This window comes from Rosa chinensis, chromosome 4 (genome assembly GCF_002994745.2).
Source record: "Rosa chinensis cultivar Old Blush chromosome 4, RchiOBHm-V2, whole genome shotgun sequence".
Lineage (NCBI taxonomy): Eukaryota > Viridiplantae > Streptophyta > Magnoliopsida > Rosales > Rosaceae > Rosa > Rosa chinensis.
In genome coordinates, this window is record NC_037091.1 from 35,137,339 (window position 1) to 35,159,061 (window position 21,723).

The 21,723-nt window shown below is 37.3% G+C and overlaps 1 pseudogene; it reads left to right on the forward strand.

The window, feature by feature from the left end:
* Positions 1 to 333: 333 nt before the first annotated feature.
* On the forward strand, positions 334 to 21,378 carry LOC112199178 (annotated as a pseudogene).
* The last annotated feature ends 345 nt before the right edge of the window (positions 21,379 to 21,723 follow it).

The following is a 21,723-nucleotide window of genomic DNA, read 5'->3' on the forward strand; positions in this document are numbered from 1 at the left end:
TCATCATTATGTATTGTTACCCACTTTTATGTTTAACAAATTGACACCCAATTCCCTTTAAAATAAAAAAAATAAAAAAATTCAGTTACATGACTCATTTGACTCTGACTTGTGTTAGAGATTTGACACATGAGGATTAAAATACTTAAAAATAAAGAGAGTGAAATCCATACTCCTCATTTTATAATTCACATTCCCTCTTTCTATTTTTGGTTGTAATTACTAAAAATATTTTTTTTTTTTCCAAAAACAAGATTGGTGCGGCTACCCTCAAGTTTTGATTAATGAAACTGTCTGAGCGTAAATTTCACTTGCCAAAACAACCGTCTAATATTAAATCTTGGGAGGTAGGACGTTGCGCTTCCAAATTGGAGCACGAGTCTAATGAACGACACTTGACACCGACGATGGCCGCAGTCCCTCACTCCGTCTTCTCATCTTCCCTCACTCACTCTACTACAATCTGCTTCACAAATTAACACAAACACATGGCGAGCATGAGGAAGATGAAGCCGGGGTCACAAGGCGTTGAGGTTTCGGCTCAAGGATTGGGTTACATGGGCATGTCCGTCTTCTATGGCCCCCCAAAGCCCGAACCGGACATGATCCAACTCATCCACCACACCATCGACGCCGGCGTCACCTACCTTAATATCGCTGATGTTTACGGTCCCTTCACCAACGAACTTCTTCCGGGCAAGATAATCAAGCACTGTTGTTCTTTGCATGTAGCCACTGTGAGCTAGCTTTTTTGGATTGTTGACTTGAAGAAATCATTCAGGCTTTGAGCGGAGGGGTGAGAGACAAGGTTGAATTGGCCACCAAATTTGGTATCAGCTCTGCAGACAACAAAACGAAAATTCGAGGCGACGCGGCTTATGTCAGGTCTGCTTGTGAAGGAAGCCTGAAACGACTTGGTGTAGATTCTATTGATCTCTATTATCAGCATCGAATTGACACCCGTGTCCCATCGAAGTCACGGTTTGTTTTCTTCTTCAATTTGATCTCTCAATTCTTCAATTTCTTGTCGTTTGTGTTTTTTTCCAATGGAAGTGAGTGCTTGACCACAAGTCAAGCTTTGCTTGAACTCAGTTTTGCCCTCACCACTGTTCTCTCATCTTGTTTGAGTTGTAAAAGTAGAATTTAAAATTGTACTATCACCTAATTTTAATAATGGACCACATTTAGAAACCAAGGATCACCAAGAATGTAAAGGATCTATATCTCTGTGAATCTTCTTACTGAATAACAAACAAGCCATTTCATCTTTGATTAACCCACATTTACTACAAAAGCTCCTCCACCCCTTGCCCCATGAAAAGAGGTGTTAATTGCCTAGTACAAGGATGGAAGAAAAGAGAAAGGGAATAATGGGGTCCTAGGCCTAGGGGTAGGTGTTTGTGCTATCTAGGGGTACTATGTCTGTGCTTGTCCTAATTTTTATAAGTTTTATGTACCTTATATGTGGAGAAAAGCTGGTGTGGTAGAGTATGGTGACTAGTTTGCATCTATTAAGAGATTACAACTAAAGCCCTTATATTTTCAATTTTGGATCAAGTGATAGTTTGTGAACTTCCATTTATTTGTGTTTTTCTTCTCATGGGCATATGTCTATGTGCTTGTGTTATCTTCCTCATATGTATATGGAGACATTTACATTATGATATATGAGTGATATGCAATAGAAGTGCGGGTGATCATTGTTATTGGATCCTTTGGTTGGGATTATGACTACAGTCCTGAAATTCTTAATCTTGAATCAAGTGTGCTTTGACATGTAAACTACTATTTGTTAAACGCAATTGACTACTAGATTCTATCATGCTTTTCACTGCATATCATGTCCAAATTTGTTAGTTCACATAATCTGCTCTATTTTCTGGCTGCTATCTATCTTTTCCTACTAGATTATTAATTTTTTGTTGCTCAGATGCATAATTCATTTATTTTGAGCATGCTCTCCATTTCTTAAATTTCTTTTTTATGTCTTTTACAAGGTGGGGGAGCTCAAGAAATTAGTTGAAGAGGGTAAGATAAAGGACATTGGTCTGTCTGAGGCGTTAGCTTCAACAATAAGAAGAGCCGATGTTGTTCATCCAATAACTGCTGTGCAGCTGGAGTGGTCCTTGTGGTCAAGAGATGTGGAGGAAGAAATAGTTCCTACTTGTCGGTAAGGGTTGACGAAACTAACTAGTTTTTTAATAAGGGTGGTTTGCAATTAATTGTAATACTACTATCCCAAATTTCTCAGGGAACTTGGCATTGGTTGTTGCATACAGTCCTCTAGCAAGTGGATTTTTTTCATTGGGGGCCAAGTTCATTGAAAGTCTTCCAAACAATGATTCCCGAAATGTCTGTTAATATGTTACAAAATTCGATTCTGAAGTGCATGTGCATTAGATGATTAATACATGTATCATCATACTATTGTTGAGAATGATTGATATTAAACTCCCTCACTTCATGAGAATATGTAGAAACAAATTCACGAACCTGGAGCTCATCAGCTCTCCTTAATTGCAAGCAATATCTGTAGTTTTGGGGTTACCTCAGCTGATTAGATATTTGATTAGTGACAGTGGAATGTCATGGTTACTGAATAAGAGGACTACCATTCTATGATCATAAGAACCTTCATCAGTGGACATCCTCACTACAATTCATATACCAATGGGATTGATGAGGAAGGTGCCCAGGCAGTGGCGGAGCCATGTTGGGGCCTGAGCTGCCCTGCTTGGCTCCTCCAAGCCTTCATATGTTCATATGGCATGGTTCTATTAGATTGGTTTATAAGCTACGTGTAATTTTATTAAAAATTCTGAAACAATATGCCATCCGCCCCTAGATTTTTATGTGAGCTTAGCCACTGCTGCCAGGAATTTGTTTTGTAGTATACATAATTATGTTCTATATTTGTGCAAGTCACAGAAGGGGAGGCGTTGATCATGTATTTGTGCAATGTGAAGCTGCTGAATTTGTAGGGAAAAATTTGTTTAAGGTGGTGGGGTAGCTTGGGCAAGTTCATCAGGGAGGACTGATATGCAGTGCAAAGCCTTTTGCGTTTGGTAAACCCTAAAATCATTTGGGGGTTGCGGGGTGCTAGCTGTGATTTACATGGTTTGGAAGGAAAGAAATAAAAGGATCTTTGAAACCTGTGGTCGTGCAAGTTGAAAGAACTTAGGGTGAGAGTCAGGTTTTGGGTAGATTATGGGGCCTCTATATCAAGATTATGCATGTCCTCAGTTGTTTTAGATTTGAAAGCAACTGTAGTCTAGGGTTCTTTGTGTAGGCTTGTATGGTGGCAGCTGAGTCTCTTGGTCATTTTCTCTAGTTGTCATCTTTAGTAGTAGTATTATTATTACTGTGAAGCCACTCAAATCTAGTTAAGCCCCTCAATTCCAGTTTAGCTTAGTTTAAGCCCCAAATCCAGCTTAGCACGTATACCCTGGGATACGTCTCTGGTATCAGAGCCAAAAGGCCGAGAGGGAAGTTAGTGAGAGAGAGACCCAAACCTTAGGAGGTTGTCCTTTGAGGAAGTAGCAACTTGTGTTCTCGGTAGTAAGTCGTAGAGAGGCGCAGTGAAACCGTTGGTAAGCTTGGGTGCCCCATCAGAGACCTCAACCTAAGAATTAAGTCCATCTCCCTCTAAAATCTCTTAAATCCCAATGACTTCTGAATCGAGTAGTATTTCAGATACAATGCTAAACTGTGAGGAGTGGTCTTCTCATAGCTTAACTGAAATTGTAGGAAACTGGAAATTACCCAAGAAAAGCTACAATGAAATATACAAAATAGGAACCTTTGACTTCAAAACTTTATATTCAATTAAGACACAAGAACAAACCATTGAAGTAGGTTCTGACCATCAAATTATTCAAATGTTTACTCAAAAAGCTTTAGCAGAACACAAAAAGAAAGATTACAAGTATTTGCACATAGGTGCAGTACAAGTAGGAATTCAACCCTTGACCAGAAATGGTCTCAAAGCCTCTGTTTTTGTTGCTCTACGTGATTGTAGACACAGAAACTTTGAAGACTCAATTTTAGGACTAGTTGAATCAAGTCTATGCAATGGACCCACTCACTTTGAATGTTTTCCAAACTTTCCTGTGTCACTTAATGATCCAGGACTATTAAAAGCTTTAACCTTAAATGTCAAAACACATGGTTATGACATGTCTCTAGGTGAACAACCCTTGGCTGTCATTTACCGAATTCACTACAGAGTAATGAATACTCTGTTAAGTGCAAAAGCAAAATCTACAGATCCCAAAGGTCAAACTCTTTTATTAGAAACAGATATGAGAGTCAAATATTGTCATACCCAAAATGATGATAAAGTGGACTGACATTGAGCTACCCTCTGAGTGGAAGCTTGATGAGGCAGTTCCTCCAAAACCCATAGAAAGCCATCAAGTAGATTGTATTTCCCAAAATTCTGATAGAAGTGTAAACATACGTTTTGCATCAAGTAGTACAGGAAACAATCTGCTCTGTAGACAATTTTCAAGCTCAAATAGATCTACCCGATCAATCCCAATCTCAAATGAAAATGAAAGAAATCTCAGAAACCTTAATCTAAGAAATTTAGATGAATCTTCTACTATTCCAAGACCCTTCTATACAGTAGAAGAACAAGAAACTAGGCAAGCTTCGCCAACCCAATCCTCAATGGCTGCAGAAGAAATTAGAGATCCTCAAATTTTTACAATATTAAAACCCTTTGAAATAGACAAAGAATACCTAAGGAAATACTTTTATTCTGACAAAAATAGTTTCAAACGTAAAGCCTTCTTTATAATGTTTGACAAATAAGAAAGAGACCAAATTCAAGAAGAATACTATGCTTTTATGAACAAACACAAATTAAATATTTATTTCTTTAATTGGTACTTTAACTTGTCCAAAACTGAACATGATTCTAACAAGAATATTAATGTAACAAATCAAGTCACAAAAACTTGGACTCTAGCCGATAGGAAAACCCTAGAAGTTAAGAGACCACCAATGGAAGAAATAAAAATTCCAGTAAGAAAAGAAACAATTATTGCTTCTCCGTACAAAATGCAAAATGCGCTAGATAGACAAAAAGAAGCATCAAAAGAAGATGTACAAAAACTCATGGAACAAAACAATTTTACAAACCAGTATTTAGATACGGTGGGAACCCAATTAGACTGTATAGAAACAATATTGGTTAGGTCTGAACCTAGACCAGACTCAAAAGGAAAAAATAAAGAAATCAATAAGCCTATACTCAAACCCTTTCAACTAGATGAAAACCTTTCTTTAAAAAATAAGAGTCAACTGCTTGAAGAAATTGAACAACATTTAAAAAGACTAAACTTAAGTGAACCCACTAGTTCAAATCCTTCAAACTCTTTACGAATCAATACCCTTTCCGACCTTAGAGAAGATTCGGATAGTGACTCTAACGTCAGCCAAATTGAAGAAAACTTCAAAATAGAAAAACTAAAATTTCCCCCTTCGAGAAATTATTATCCAAGACCAACTCCAATAGATTTACAATTTGAAGAAGCAAAACTTGAAAAACATGTTGGATATTCTGCTGGTACTTTGTATGAGTGGAATATAGATGGCATGAGTGAATATAGAATCATACAACACATCAATGAAATGTTAATGGTTAGCAATGTTTACAAAAATACAAAAACAGATAAGGAAATCGGTAATATCCTCGTAGCCGGATTTACTGGCCAATTGAAAGGATGGTGGGATAATTATCTCACATCTGATCAACGCAATCAAATGTTAAGCAGTGTCAAAATAGAACAAATAACTGGTGCAATGATTGTTGACCAGCAAAATCTGCCGATAACCGATGTAGTAGCAACACTTTGTTACTCCATCATGACTCACTTTATAGGTGATCACAAAGCAATCAAAGATAGAATGGCCGAAACCCTTACAAATCTAAGATGTAAAAAGCTTCAAGATTTTCATTGGTACAAAGATGTTTTCCTCTCAAAAGTCATGCTTAGAACTGACTCAAACCAACCTGTATGGAAAGAAAAATTCATATCATGATTACCAAATCTATTTGCTGAAAAAATTAGACAAAAGTTAAAACAAACTTATGGTAATAAAATTCCTTATGGAGATTTAACCTATGGGCAGTTAATTAGTACGATTAACACCACAGGTTTAGAACTCTGTAATGATAATAGGTTAAAAGCCCAAATGAAAAAGAATCAAATCACAACAAAGAAAGAACTTGGATCTTTTTGTGAACAATTTGGATACCAATCTCTCAAATCTCCTTCTAGGAAAAAGCCAAAGCATCATAAAAAAAATATTCAAAATATTATAAAAAACGTAAATCAAACCCAGAAAGAAAACTCACATCTAAACCCTATACAAGCTCAAAACCTTATAAAAAACACAAAAGAAAATTTGTCAAGAAAGACTCAGGTCAAAACTCAAAACTTCCTATTTGCTACAAATGTGGCAATGCAAGACACTACAAAAAAGATTGTCGAGTCAAACAAAAAATTAATGCTTTAAATCTTAATGAAGAAACAAAAAATAAACTTCTCAAAATTATGCTTGATTCAGAATCAGATAGCTCAGACTATGACGATTCTGATTCAGAAGAAACTTTGCAAATAGACGAAATTGACTTCTCAGAAACTTCAAGTTCTGATGAAGAAGAAATAGAATGTAAAATCTCAAAAGAAGGTATAAAAATTTGTAATTGCAAAAACAAATTAAAGATTCAAATGATTTCCCGAAAAACAGAAAATGAGTCTTTAGAAATAGCTGCAAAAATGGAAGACACAGAACTTCAAGCTCAATTTCTTACTATCTTCAAAGATTTAATTAAAGAAGATATAGGAAAAGAAAATCAGTCAAATGACCTTTATAACATAAAAGATATTTTTCAAAGATTCGATAAAAGACAAAAATCTGAAATAACAATTTCAGATTTACAGCAAGAAATAAACCAAGTAAAGAAAGATACAATTCTTTTAAAAACGGAAATTACATAACTCAAGAGTAAACCTACAAATGAAGAACCACCCAAACTAGAAGAAAAAGGAGAAAACAGTCAAAACAATCAAAATATTCAAGAAAATGTGATTAATGAACAATTTATTGGATTTATTACTAGAGTAACCTACCAAAAATGGAAAACATTAATAACTCTTGCAACTTCAGATTCTTATACTATCCAAATAGTTGCCTTGGTTGATACAGGAGCAGATATGAACTGTATCCAACAAGGAATAATCCCCACCAAATATTGCGAAAGATAAAAAGAAGAACTAACTGGAGCAGGTGGATCAAAATTAAAAATACGCTACAAATTACCAAAAGTTCATGTATGTGTGGATAGTGCCACCTCCCTCAAAATTCACCCTTTGATGACACGTTCCTAGCTAGGAACACTCAAAAGCAAAAGCAAAGATTTCAAACAAGACTTTCTTTTCAAAAGCAAGTGATGGTGACATGACCAAGATTTTCAATGATGGTGACTTTACTCTCCAGTATGAATAAATTCATGCATGGCAAGAAACACGTCAAAAGTTGATGCACCAAAGTCTTCAAAGCCTGTCAAGTTCGGCAAGATCTTATCTTGACGAATCTCTTCAAATCCAAAAAAGATCAATTTACTTTCCAGTTGTAATATTGTAACAGTATTGTAAACGGCTATAAAAGGCCATCAAATGTACCAATGTAGGCAAAGTCTTTTAGAGATCTAAAAAGAGAGTTTTCTCAGAGTGAAAAAAGAGTTTAGAAGTGTTTCAAAAAAGAGTTAGTCTGAGAGTTGCATAGTAACCTGCATACTTCCTCTCATCAAGATCTTGTATTCAAATACTTTCATCAATCAAGTTTCAACTATTTCAAGGTATCTTTATTTCATTATTTTAATATCATGTTTTTACTATCGCATTTGAGAAACAAAATTGTTGAATATCAATTTTATCTTTGTCGATTAGAATTACAACAAAAGTTTGTCCAAGGAATGTATCCTGTTGTTCTTCTTCCTTGTCCACCAAATAGTTATGAATATGATTGCTACAATTTATATTATATTTCTTCAATGAATTTTGAATGGAGAATTTCAATGATTCAAGGTTTATTAAATTATTATAGAGAAGAACTTTCAAAATTAACCTGTTAAATGCTTAGGATAAACAAACTTAAAAGAGAAATCGCTAGGTATCAAAAGCAACTTGAGCGAACCAAACTACAATTAAGATTTGTAGAAGCCAAATACCATGTTGTCCTCCCTCCTGTCTATTTTGAATTTGATCATTTTGATTTATACTTTGTACCCATAGTCGACTATGACTGGAGTATTTATCAACTCAATTTAATAATCAAACATTATTCAAATGAGCTTTCTCTGTTTGCTTATTAGCAGTATAAGAATTCCAAATCCTGTCAACTTATTTTCAAATACTGTGAAGCCATTCCAAATCTAGTTAAGCCCCTCAATTCCAGTTTAGCTTAGCTTAAGCCCCAAATCCAGCTTAGCACCTGTACCCTGGGATACGTCTCTGGTATCAAAGCCAAAAGGCCGAGAGGGATGTTAGTGAGAGAGAGACCCAAAACTTAGGAGGTTGTCCTTTGAGGAAGTAGCAACTTGTGCTCCCAGTAGTAAGTCGCAGAAAGGCACAGTAATTGAGTTGATAAATACTCCAGTCATAGTCGACTATGGGTACAAAGTATAAATCAAAATGATCAAATTCAAAACAGACAGGAGGGAGGACAACAGGATATTTGGCTGCTACAAATCTTAATTGTAGTTTGGTTCGCTCAAGTTGCTTTTGATATCTAGTGATTTCTCTTTTAAGTTTGTTTATCCTAAGCATCTAACAGGTTAATTTTGAAAGTTCTTCTCTATAATAATTTAATAAACCTTGAATCATTGAAATTCTCCATTCAAAATTCATTGAAGAAATATAATATAAATTGTAGCAATCATATTCATAACTATTTGGTGGACAAGGAAGAAGAACAACAGGATACATTCCTTGGACACACTTTTGTTGTAATTCTAATCGACAAAGATAAAATTGATATTCGGCAATTTTGTTTCTCAAATGTGATAGTAAAAACATGATATTAAAATAATGAAATAAAGATACCTTGAAATAGTTGAAACTTGATTGATGAAAGTATTTGAATACAAGATCTTGATGAGAGGAAGTATGCAGGTTACTATGCAACTCTCAGACTAACTCTCTTTTTGAAACTCTTCTAAACTCTTTTTTCACTCTGAGAAAACTCTCTTTTTAGGTCTCTAAAAGACTCTGCCTACATTGGTACATTTGATGGCCTTTTATAGCCGTTTACAATACTGTTACAATATTACAACTGGAAAGTAAATTGATCTTTTTTGGATTTGAAGAGATTCATCAAGATAAGATCTTGCCGAGCTTGACAGGCTTTGAAGACTTTGGTGCATCAACTTTTGACGTGTTTCTTGCCATGCATGAATTTATTTATACTGGAGAGTAAAGTCACCATCATTGAAAATCTTGGTCATGTCACCATCACTTGCTTTTGAAAAGAAAGTTTTGTTTGAAATCTTTGCTTTTGCTTCTGAGTGTTCCTAGCAAGGAACATGTCATCAAAGGCTGAATTTTGAGGGAGGTGGCACTATTCACATATGTCTCAATTATCAGGATTAGGACACCTGTAAAAATTGGGTCTTGTCCGTTTGCAGAACTGATTTGGGTTTTGTCTGATTTGAGATCTTTTGAGAGATTCTTACTATTTTGAGAGACAGCTGTGCGATTAAAATTGCTACTTCATTATTTTATTTCATTATTTTAATATCATGTTTTTACTATCGCATTTGAGAAACAAAAATGCTGAATATCAATTTTATCTTCGTCGATTAGAATTACAACAAAAGTTTGTCCAAGGAATGTATCCTGTTGTTCTTCTTCCTTGTCCACCAAATAGTTATGAATATGATTGCTACAATTTATATTATATTTCTTCAATGAATTTTTAATGGAGAATTTCAATGATTCAAGGTTTATTAAATTATTATGGAGAAGAACTTTCAAAATTAACCTGTTAAATGCTTACAGAGAGACAGTTGTGCGATTAAAAGTTCACAGTTGACAAGTTCTCTGAAGAGTCCCTCCTCCAATGGTTCAAAACCCATCCTCAATATTGGAAGCAAGGATCAATAGTCCAAAGTCAAGAGCAAAGCCAATTCTTGTTACAAAAGTCCAAGATTCAAAGTCAGCTAGCAACCATCTCTTCTCCTCACGAGTACTCAAAGAAGTGTTAACTCAAATATCACAAAGTGACAATGGAGATGATGACAATGACATCACGGATGAGGTCCAATCTCATTTCGCAAATCATGATCCTGTTATTATACCAAATCCAGATTAGCACCTGTACCCTGGGATACGTCTCTGGTATCAGAGCCAAAAGGCCGAGAGGGAAGTTAGTGAGAGAGAGACCCAAACCTTAGGAGGTTGTCCTTTGAGGAAATAGCAACTTGTGTTCCCGGTAGTAAGTCGCAGAGAGGCGCAGTGAAACCGTTGGTAAGCTTGGGTGCCCCATCAGAGACCTCAACCTAAGAATTAAGTCCATCTCCCTCTAAAATCTCTTAAATCCCGATGACTTCTGAATCGAGTAGTATTTCAGATACAATGCTAAACTGTGAGGAGTGGTCTTCTCATAGCTTAACTGAAATTGTAGGAAACTGGAAATTACCCAAGAAAAGCTACAATGAAATATACAAAATAGGAACCTTTGACTTCAAAATTTTATATTCAATTAAGACACAAGAACAAACCATTAAAGTAGGTTCTGACCACCAAATTATTCAAATGTTTACTCAAAAAGCTTTAGCAGAATACAAAAAGAAAGACTACAAGTATTTGCATATAGGTGCAGTACAAATAGGAATTCAACCCTTGACCAGAAATGGTCTCAAAGCCTCTGTTTTTGTTGCTCTACGTGATTGTAGACACAGAAACTTTGAAGAATCAATTTTAGGACTAGTTGAATCAAGTCTATGCAATGGACCCATTCACTTTGAATGTTTTCCAAACTTTCCTGTGTCACTTAATGATCCAGGACTTTTAAAAGCTTTAACCTTAAATATCAAAACACATGGTTATGACATGTCTCCAGGTGAACAACCCTTGGCTGTCATTTACCGAATTCACTACAGAGTAATGAATACTCTGTTAAGTGCAAAAGCAAAATCTACAGATCCCAAAGGTCAAACTCTTTTATTAGAAACAGATATGAGAAAGTCAAATATTGTCATACCCAAAATGATAAAGTGGACTGACATTGAGCTACCCTCTGAGTGGAAGCTTGATGAGGCAGTTCCGCCAAAACCCATAGAAAGCCATCAAGTAGAATATATTTCCCAAAATTCTGATGGAAGTGTAAACATACGTTTTGCATCAAGTAGTACAGGAAACAATCTGCTCTGCAGACAATTTTCAAGCTCAAATAGATCTACCCGATCAATCCCAATCTCAAATGAAAATGAAAGAAATCTCAGAAACCTTAATCTAAGAAACTTAGATGAATCCTCTACAATACCAAGACCCTTCTATACAGTAGAAGAACAAGAAACTAGGCAAGCTTCGCCAACCCAATCCTCAATGACTGCAGAAGAAATTAGAGATTCTCAAATTTATACAATATTAAAACCCTTTGAAATAGACAAAGAGTACCTAAGGAAAGACTTTTATTCAGACAAAAATAGTTTCAAACGTAAAGCCTTCTTCATAATGTTTGACAAACAAGAAACAGACCAAATTCAAGAAGAATACTATGCTTTTATGAACAAACACAAATTAAATATTTATTTCTTTGATTGGTACTTTGACTTGTCCAAAACTGAACATGATTCTGACAAGAAAATTAATGTAACAAATAAAGTCACAAAAACTTGGACTCTACCAAATAGGAAAACCCTAGAAGCTAAGAGACCACCAATGGAAGAAATAAAAATTCCAGTAAGAAAAGAAACAATTATTGCTTCTCCGTACAAAATGCAAAATGTGCTAGATAGACAAAAAGAAGCATCAAAAGAAGATATTCAAAAACTTATGGAACAAAACAATTTTACAAACCAGTATTTAGATACAGTAGGAACCCAATTGGATCATATAGAAACATTAGTTAGGTCTGAACCTAGACCAGACTCAAAAGGAAAAAATAAAGAAATCAATAAGCCTATACTCAAACCCTTTCAACCAGATGAAAACCTTTCTTTAAAAAATGATAGTCAACCTCTTGAAGAAATTGAACAGTATTTAAAAAGATTAAATCTAAGTGAACCCACTAGTTCAAACTCTTTAAGAATCAATACCCTTTCTGACCTAAGAGAAGATTTGGATAGTGACTCTAACGTCAACCAAATTGAAGAAAACTTCAAAATAGAAAAATTAAAATTTCCTCCTTCAAGAAATTATTATCCAAGACCAACTCCAATAGATTTACAATTTGAAGAAGCAAAACTCGAAAAACATGTTGGATATTCTGCTGGTACTTTGTATGAGTGGAATATAGACGGCATGAGTGAATATAGGATCATACAACATATCAATGAAATGCTAATGGTTAGCAATGTTTACAAAAATACAAAAACAGATAGAGAAATCGGTAATATCCTCGTAGCAGGATTTACTGGCTAATTGAAAGGATGGTGGGATAATTATCTCACATTTGACCAACGCAATCAAATCTTAAGCAGTGTCAAAATAGAACAAACAACTGGTGCAATGATTGTTGACCAGCAAAATTTGCCGGTAACTGATGTAGTAGCAACACTTTATTACTCCATCATGACTCACTTTATAGGTGATCACAAAGCAATCAAAGATGGAATGGCCGAAACCCTTACAAATCTAAGATTTAAAAAGCTTCAAGATTTTCGATGGTACAAAGATGTTTTCCTCTCAAAAGTCATGCTTAGAACTGACTCAAACCAACCTGTATGGAAAGAAAAATTCATATCAGGATTACCAAATCTTTTTGCTGAAAAAATTAGACAAAAGTTGAAACAAATTTATGGCAATAAAATTCCTTATGGAGATTTAACCTACGGACAGTTAATTAGTACGATTAACACCACAGGTTTAGAACTCTATAATGATATTAGGTTAAAAGCCCAAATGAAAAAGAATCAAATCACAACAAAGAAAGAACTTGGATCTTTTTGTGAATAATTTGGATACCAATCTCTCAAATCTCCTTCTAGGAAAAAGCCAAAGCATCATAAAAAAAAATTCAAAATATTATAAAAAAACGTAAATCAAACCCAGACAGAAAAGTCACATCTAAACCCTATACAAGCTCTAAACCTTATAAAAAAAATACAAAAGAAAATTTGTCAAGAAAGACTCAGGTCAAAACTCAAAACTTCCTATTTGCTACAAATGTGGCAAAGCAGGACACTACAAAAAAGATTGTCGAGTCAAACTAATGCTTTAAATCTTGATGAAAAAACAAAAAATAAACTTCTCAAAATTATGCTTGATTTAGAATCAGATAGCTCAGACTATGACGATTCTGATTCAGAAGAAACTTTGCAAATAGACGAAATTGACTTCTCAGAAACTTCAAGTTCTGATGAAGAAGAAACAAAATGTAAAATCTCAAAAGAAGGTATAAAAATTTGTAATTGCAAAAACAAATTAAAGATTCAAATGATTTCCCGAAAAACAAAAAATGAGTTTTTAGAAATAGCTGCAAAAATGGAAGACACAGAACTTCAAGCTCAATTTCTTACTATCTTCAAAGATTTAATTAAAGAAGATATAGGAAAAGAAAATCAGTCAAATGACCTCTATAACATAAAAGATATTTTTCAAAGATTCGATAAAAGACAAAAATCTGAAGTAACAATTTCAGATTTACAGCAAGAAATAAACCAAGTTAAGAAATATATAATTCTTTTAAAAATAGAAATTACAGTACTCAAGAGTAAACCTACGAATGAAGAACCACCCAAACTAGGAGAAAAAGGAGAAAACAGCCAAAACGATCAAAATATTCAAGAAAATGTGATTAATGAACAATTTATTGGATTTATTACCAGAGTAACCTACCAAAAATGGAAAACATTAATAACTCTTGCAATTTCAGATTCTTATACTATCCAAATAGTTGCCTTGATTGATATAGGAGCAGATATGAACTGTATTCAACAAGGAATAATCCCCACCAAATATTGCGAAAAATCAAAAGAAAAACTAACTGGAGCTAGGGATGGCAAAAATCCCCAGCGGGGCGGAGCTCCATTGGATACCCGCCCCTAATGGGGGGAGAATTCGGGGACAAATGGGGAATGGGGATGGGGATCCCCAATCCCCGCTATCTAAGATTGGGGATGGGGCGGGGATGGTATTGTGATCTCCATCCCCAAACCCGCCCCAATAATATATACATATATTTAACTTATATATATTTTAATTTATTGTTTATAATATAAATCGCAAATATATACATTTATTACTTTACTTTAATAGCTACACTTTTATTTAATGATGTTTTGACTTTTGCACTCACTGAATTATGATTTATGAATTTAATCATATTTTAAATTTGTTTGTTGTAGATTTTGATTTTAAAAAAGGCAATATGAGAAAAAATTATTTTATTTATTAAATTCTTATTGGGGATTTGGGGCGGGTTTGGAGGCTTGGTCCCCAGTGGGGATGGGGACGGGGAATCCCCAATATATTTTTATTGGGGATTGGGGCGGGGATGGGGGTAGAGAATGACCCCGGGGATGGGGATGGTATTTTGATCCCCATCCCCAACCCGCCCCATTGCCATCCCTAACTGGAGCAGGTGGATCAAAATTAAAAATACACTACAAATTACCAAAACCTTAGGACTGTTGTAGGAGAATGCAATTGTGTTTATTATTGATAATAGGAGCCCTTTAAATAGGGAATTACAAGGTACCAAAAAGGTAATAGAATCTGATTACAATTGAATACCTAGAACACATTCCTATTACAACTCTAAACCCTAGTTTGTAGAGGCACACATTATGTCGACATCCTTCAACACTCCCCCTTGTGCCGCTCAAACTTGGTGATGACGCTTTGATTGTTGCCTCGTTAAAAACCTTGCCAGGTAACAAAAACCCTATGGGACAAAAATAACCCTGGTCGAAGGACAAAAAGAGCACAACACGTCCTTCACTCTTCGAGATCTAACATGTAGACATCATGCCTCCCCCTGATGTCAATATCTCCCCCTGATTGCTACAATCATTGGAGTTCGGATAACTTTCTCAATCCGATGCTCTTCACATGTTTCTCAAAGGTGGATTTTGGTAACGACTTAGTAAATAAGTCCGCTACATTATCCTCTGATTGGATATGGTTCACTTCAATATTTAGAAGAGATTGTTGTCATTTTGTTGGAGGGGAAGAGGAGCACGGAAGGTGGCATTTTGCCTTGTGGGGTCCGATCCCACACTTCCGTCATTTCTTTTCTCTCTGTAGGGATAGAACAAGCCCATATCAATCGTACCTCTCAAATATCGAAAGATTGTCTTTATACCAATCTAATGGCATTGCGTTGGCGCGGGGCTATATCTAGCCAACAAGTTCATAATAATTGAGGTGTCCGGTCTTGTTTTGTGCTAAGTACAATAATGCGCCTATTGTACATAAGTAAGAACTTCTGCAATTAACACGTCTTCGTCATCATCCCTGGGACGAAACGGATCCCTTTTAGGGCCAAGACTACGAACGACCATGGTGCATCTTTGACTTTATCAAAAATGCAAAGCATCTATTGACACAGTATACAAGTTCTGAATTTAGACAAAACCGTGTTCTCCCAAGGTCCTTCCTCTCAAACTCGGATTTCAGGTGTTCAGCGGTTTCCCTTAGCTCTCAAGGGTTTCAATTATGTTTATCAACATAAACCGCGACAATTGCAAATCTGGAACTTGTCATGGAAACGCGTGGGCATAGTTCATCATATCCCTTCCCAATTAAGTAGTCATTTTAGTGAGCATTTCAACCTCGTTGCAAATACGCTCCGTGGTCTAGAGCCACTTGACTTGGGTAAATGAAGTCCATAAGAACCTTCATTATATTCCGTATCTAGATCCCCATAGAGATACGTAGTGACCATATTTGTAAGCTGCATGTTCAGTTATTTGGAAACTACCAAACTAACAAGGTAGTGGAGTGCAATGACATCCATTATGAGAGAATATGTCTTCTCGTAGTTGATTCCAGGGCGTTGTGAGAAACCTTGCGCCATAAGGCGAGATTACCATCTCTTTTTCTCATCACGCTATCTAACGAAGACCTATTAATGTCAATAGGTTTTATGTTAGGAGGTGTTGGCATCTCAGGCCCAAAATCCTTCCTCTTCGTTAGTGAATCCAATTCAACCTAGATCGCATCTTTCCATTTAAGCCAATTTTCTCTACGTTGGCATTCTTCAACGGAGTAAGGTTCAATGTCATTGGTCTCAATAATTCCACGTCCTCATGTACACTAGTGTAGTTCGTAGAGATCTCTATATTCTCAGGAATTGGTTCTAACATTGAGGCGTCCCCCAACGATGTCTCTTGGACATAACCACAATCCAAAATATTCTCATGAGACGGATTTTGAGTATCAATGATCAATGGATCAAGCTGTGCCAAACTCGCTCTCTTCTTAGGGCGAGAATCCATCGAACCTATGGGTCTCCTACTTTCTCTGGCGGAACTCATGGCCTATGACGCCATTATGCCACCTTTGTGGCGTCACCATACCACCATCCATGGTGGTGTTGCCGTACCCATCTTCTGGGTGGCACCATGTCCTCTTGTGAGGACATCAATCCTTGCAGGCATGTTTGCATCAGGTATATGTGATCTCGTCACTTTTAGGGGATCAAGATGAGACATAGTGGGGACAGACCACGACAATTCCTGTCGTTCCTGTTGAACATTGACGTTCTAATCTCCCCCTAACGCGGGAAGACTGTCTTATCAAAGTGACAATTCGCAAATCCAGCGAAATAGAGATCGCCTGTCAAGGGTTCTACATAGCGGACTTATAGTTGGAGACTCATGTCCAACAAATATATATATATATATATATATGCATTCGTTGCAATGAGTCATGTTGATGCACTGTGGCGGCGCAATTGGCACATGAACCGCACACTCAAATATGCATAAATACGAGATATTAGACTCGAACCCAGTCACTAGCTGTAACGCAAATAAAAGTTGAGTGGCTGCTATGAGTCATAGACGAATTAGCATAGCTGCATGCGATATTGCATGACCCAAGCGGAAATATTGGTGCGCATTACCAATGTCCGAGCTACCATCGTAGTCGTTTAATGGTAGCTTGTCCGCGAGACCAATTGGGTGTGTACATGGGAATATGATACTTGATATCAATATCCAATGATATGCAATAGTCATCGAAAATTGTCGATGTCAACTCTCTAGCATTATCAAGTCAAATTGACTGAATGAGATGATCTGGGTAGTGAGCCCGTAGCCATATGTTATGTGCTAGGAGTGTAGTATAAGCAGCATTACTAGTGGATAATGGCACAACACATGACCAGCGTGTTTGCGTATCAACCAACACCATAAAACATTTATACGATACGCAAGTTGGTTGATCAAATCCATAGAATTCCCTTACATTCTTTGTAAGAATGGAATTATTTCCTCAATCTCCTTTGCATAGGATGGTCTCAATCCTAAATAACAAGCTTTACAGAACGAAACATGGGCTTTATAATCAACCAATGAAGGTTTTGGTTAAGGCATAATGTCACAATAGACTTGAGAAGTAGAGAAAGGAGTTTATGGCGTCAATGCCATGTATTTGCCATAAGGGGTAGGCGGCGCCGGCCATGTATGGCCGGTCTTTGAACAATCATGGCGCCATGAGGCGCATATGTAGCTCCTCAAACCAATTCTTGGTTCTTACTTTTCTTCGTTCTGAAAATGGATGTCCGTGTAAAGTCTTTAATACACGGATCATCATGTCAAAGCCTATACGTGTCAAAATCCCATAAGTCGTCTCTCATGACATGGTTGGATTCAATAACTCAAATAGTGGTTGCATACAACCCACTAGAGCGACACATAAGTTTCTCTAATACTCGTTTATGTCCGTAGTCATTAGAGGTGATGCAAAGGAACTCTATCCATTCTCATAATGTGTTTCCACATGAAAACTATTGGCTCTTATATAATAAAGTTCGAATTAAGATATGTCCAAGACATTAAGTAAAAGAATTGACACTTTATTAATAGCCAATGATTACATCAAAGTTTCCAAAATCTAATCCAAAATAAAATCAAACTAAGACACATTGTAGTCACTCTATCCGTTTGGTAACTCCAATCAAATATGACCAGGAAAGTAGAGAGAGATGTTGGTGGAGCAAGGCTCTCTTAAGTACCAATAATCTCAATGACTTTCCTAGACATCACATTTTATTGGGTCCGCCACATAAGAAAGAGTTGATACAATTGTCATTTAATGACTAAGGCAGATTGCCATTACAAAAGTTCTTCGAAAAATAAAAGGACTGATCTAATCAAAGTCTGCTGCATCCTTGTGCACTTCATCTTCAGCTTTGAAGTCCTCTATGGTGAGATTGACATCTCCACCATCTTCTTCTTCTTCTGCAAGGTACACTTCTTGCTCCCTCAGGTCCCTATATGCCCTGTATCTTGCAGCTAGTTCCTCGTTTGCCTTGCATTGCTTGAACCAATGCTCAATTGATCCACATCGATGACACTCATCATTGTGGTTGCCTCCCTTTAATTGAGATGCACGTTGTGCACGTTGCGGGCGTTCCCTAGGAGGGTTGGTGCCACCACCACGACCCATGGCGCCACCATTACGGCTAGGGATACCACGACCTCCTCTCCCACGTGTGGCACTACCACCACGTGTATCCACACCAAACTTGCGGTTTCCTTCCTGGTTAGGGCGGTTATATGGGCCCATACGTCCCTCATATCCCCCATTCTTAGGGTACCGCTCCTTGCGCCCTCCTTTGGGTGCATTATAATTCGCCTCATGAACGCTCTTAGTTCCAATAGGCCTTGAATTATAATTCCTCACGAGTATGTTATCATGTTTCTCAGCTATAGATATAACATTGATAAGCTGATGAAACCTCGTGATCCGTCCAGCAATGACTTCAGTACGGTATTGCTTTGATACCACAATGGCTGAAACGGGGAAGGTGGAGAGAGTTTTCTCAATTAGCTCTTGCTCTGTGACAGGTTGTCCACAAAACCTCAACATGGACTGTATGCGAAGAGCTTCTGAATTATTTCAGAAACAGACTTGAAATCAGCAAAGCGCAGATTGTTCCATTGAACCTTCAAGTCAGGGAGGAGGGAATCTTGGACATTGCGAAAACGCTCTTCTAGCGCTACCCATAGCTCTCTTGCATTCTTGATCGACATATACTCCAATTTGAGTGCCTTGTCCATATGGCGTCGCATCAAGATAACTGCTTGAGCATGCTTTGTAGGTGTTCGCACGAACACAAGATCCGGGTTATGTGCCTGGATTATGGGTAATATTCCCTTTGAAGTGAGATGGTTCTCAACATCGGTTACCCAACTGTGGTAATCCGAGCCTGTTGAGTCAAGCATGGGAAAGTCGAGTCTAGGTTCATTCGACATCCTGAAAATAAGAAGAGAAGATATATTAGTTTCGGAGTTAAACTTCCACGAAAACTAAAACAATAAGATTTCTGAGCTATGCTACCAAGAAATCAATTTCCAAGAATCTCTTTTGGATTAGACCAAACAATGATGTTTTAATATGGTCACAATTTGATGCTTGTGGACGCTCTTAGTCCAAGCATTATGAACACTCTTAGTTCATATGAACGCTCTTCGTTCGTTTAATTATGAACACTCTTAGTTCATACGAACACTCTTAGTTCGTTAAGCGTAATCCCCACAATTCCGCTTTGTTAAATACTCAAAACCATTTGGCAACATATATTCCAATATTTGCAGAAAATAAAAGGAATTTAAATACAAGAAAGCAGGAACTTTAATCGTAAAGATCGACTTACTTGATAATTTAAAGCTTTACTTCACGATTCTTTATACACACGCGTGTTGATGCAGGCATGTAGCTAAAATAGGATTGTCGGAATCTGGTCGGAAATTGACAGTTGGTAGGCTGCCCTTCTCCCTTCTTTTTTCCTTTTTTTCTTCTTTCCGGGCCCAAGCCTGCTTCCCCTTCCTTTTTTTTCTTCTTTTCTTTCTTCTCTTCTTTTCTTCTTGTTTTCTGGTTCTTGCTTGTGGGCGTGGGGGCAGCACCGGCTGTGCGGGGCTGTGCTGCCAAAGGCTGGAGGCTGTGCTGCAAGGCGCGGAGGCTGGCTGGGGTAGCAGTTCTGCGCGGGTAGGCTGCGCCGGTGGGCGGTGGGTTGTGGCTGAAGGGCGCTAGGCCGAAGCAACGACAGGATGGTGATCGATCGGGCTAGGCCAGGAGCGGCTGGGCTGCAGGGAGGCGAGGCCGAGTGCGACTGGGCTGATGCGCGGGCTGCAGGGAGGCTGGAGAGCTTGCGGCTAGGGCTGCAGGTGAGCTGGGCAGCACGGGCTTACAGGTAGGCCGGTGGGCTGGTGTGCGGCAAGGGAAGCAGAAGGCTACAGTGGCTTGCGGCAGGGAGGGCTGCAGCAAGGAGGTAGTTTTTGGTGTTTTTTTTTTTTTTTTTGGCTCGGGTTAGGGGCTGCAGCAATTTTAGGGTTTTTCTTTTTTTCTTTTGGGTTAGGGTTAGAACTCGTGCTGATAACGTGTTGTAGGAGAATGCAATTGTGTTTATTATTGATAATAGGAGCCCTTTAAATAGGGAATTACAAGGTATCAAAAAGGTAATAGAATCCGATTACAATTGAATACCTAGATCACATTCCTATTACAACTCTAAACCCTAGTTTGTAGAGGCACACATTATGTCGACATCCTTCAACAAGGACAGAGCTTTGATTCTCAGCATTTTTGATAAAACTGTTTGTCTGGGTTCTCAACATGTACTACATTGGTTGCAGAAGTTGCCCAGGTTCTAAGCTGAAAACCTACAACATAATGAAACAATATTCAAGCGCATTAGTGAACTTGCAGCAAGGAAGGGATATACCCTATCTCAACTTGCCCTGGCTTGGGTTCATCACCAAGGAAATGATGTGTGCCCTATACACAGAACTACGAAGATTGAGAATTTTAACCAAAACATAAAGGCTTGTCTGTGAAACTGACACCAGAAGATATGGCTGAGCTTGAATCTTTTGCTTCCACAGATGCTGTTAAGGGCGACAGATATCAAACTACCATCAGTACATGGATGAACTCTGAAACTCCACCACTGTCTTCATGGAAAGCCACATAAGTATGTGCCTAGCCTCTCAAGTGATGTCATAGTAATGCCTCTTTGTACCTTGAAAAATTAGTGAATTTCTCTTCTCTGAGAATAAGTAGTTATTGTGGGTTCAGTAGTTTTTTAGAGTGATATACCTTGGGATATTAAACCAATTATCAGTAGCTTCAGCCTTCAGGTGTTTTGACTTGCAATTTTTTTTTTTTTTGGGAATGTGTTTTGACTTGCAATTGATAGTTGCAATTGATAATTTCACAATGAAGTGTGAAATTAATTTCCAAGAAACCTCAATTTGGTTTTGTTCACTAATCTTTCAGGAGGGTTGATACAAATCAATCACGGAATCAAAATATACGA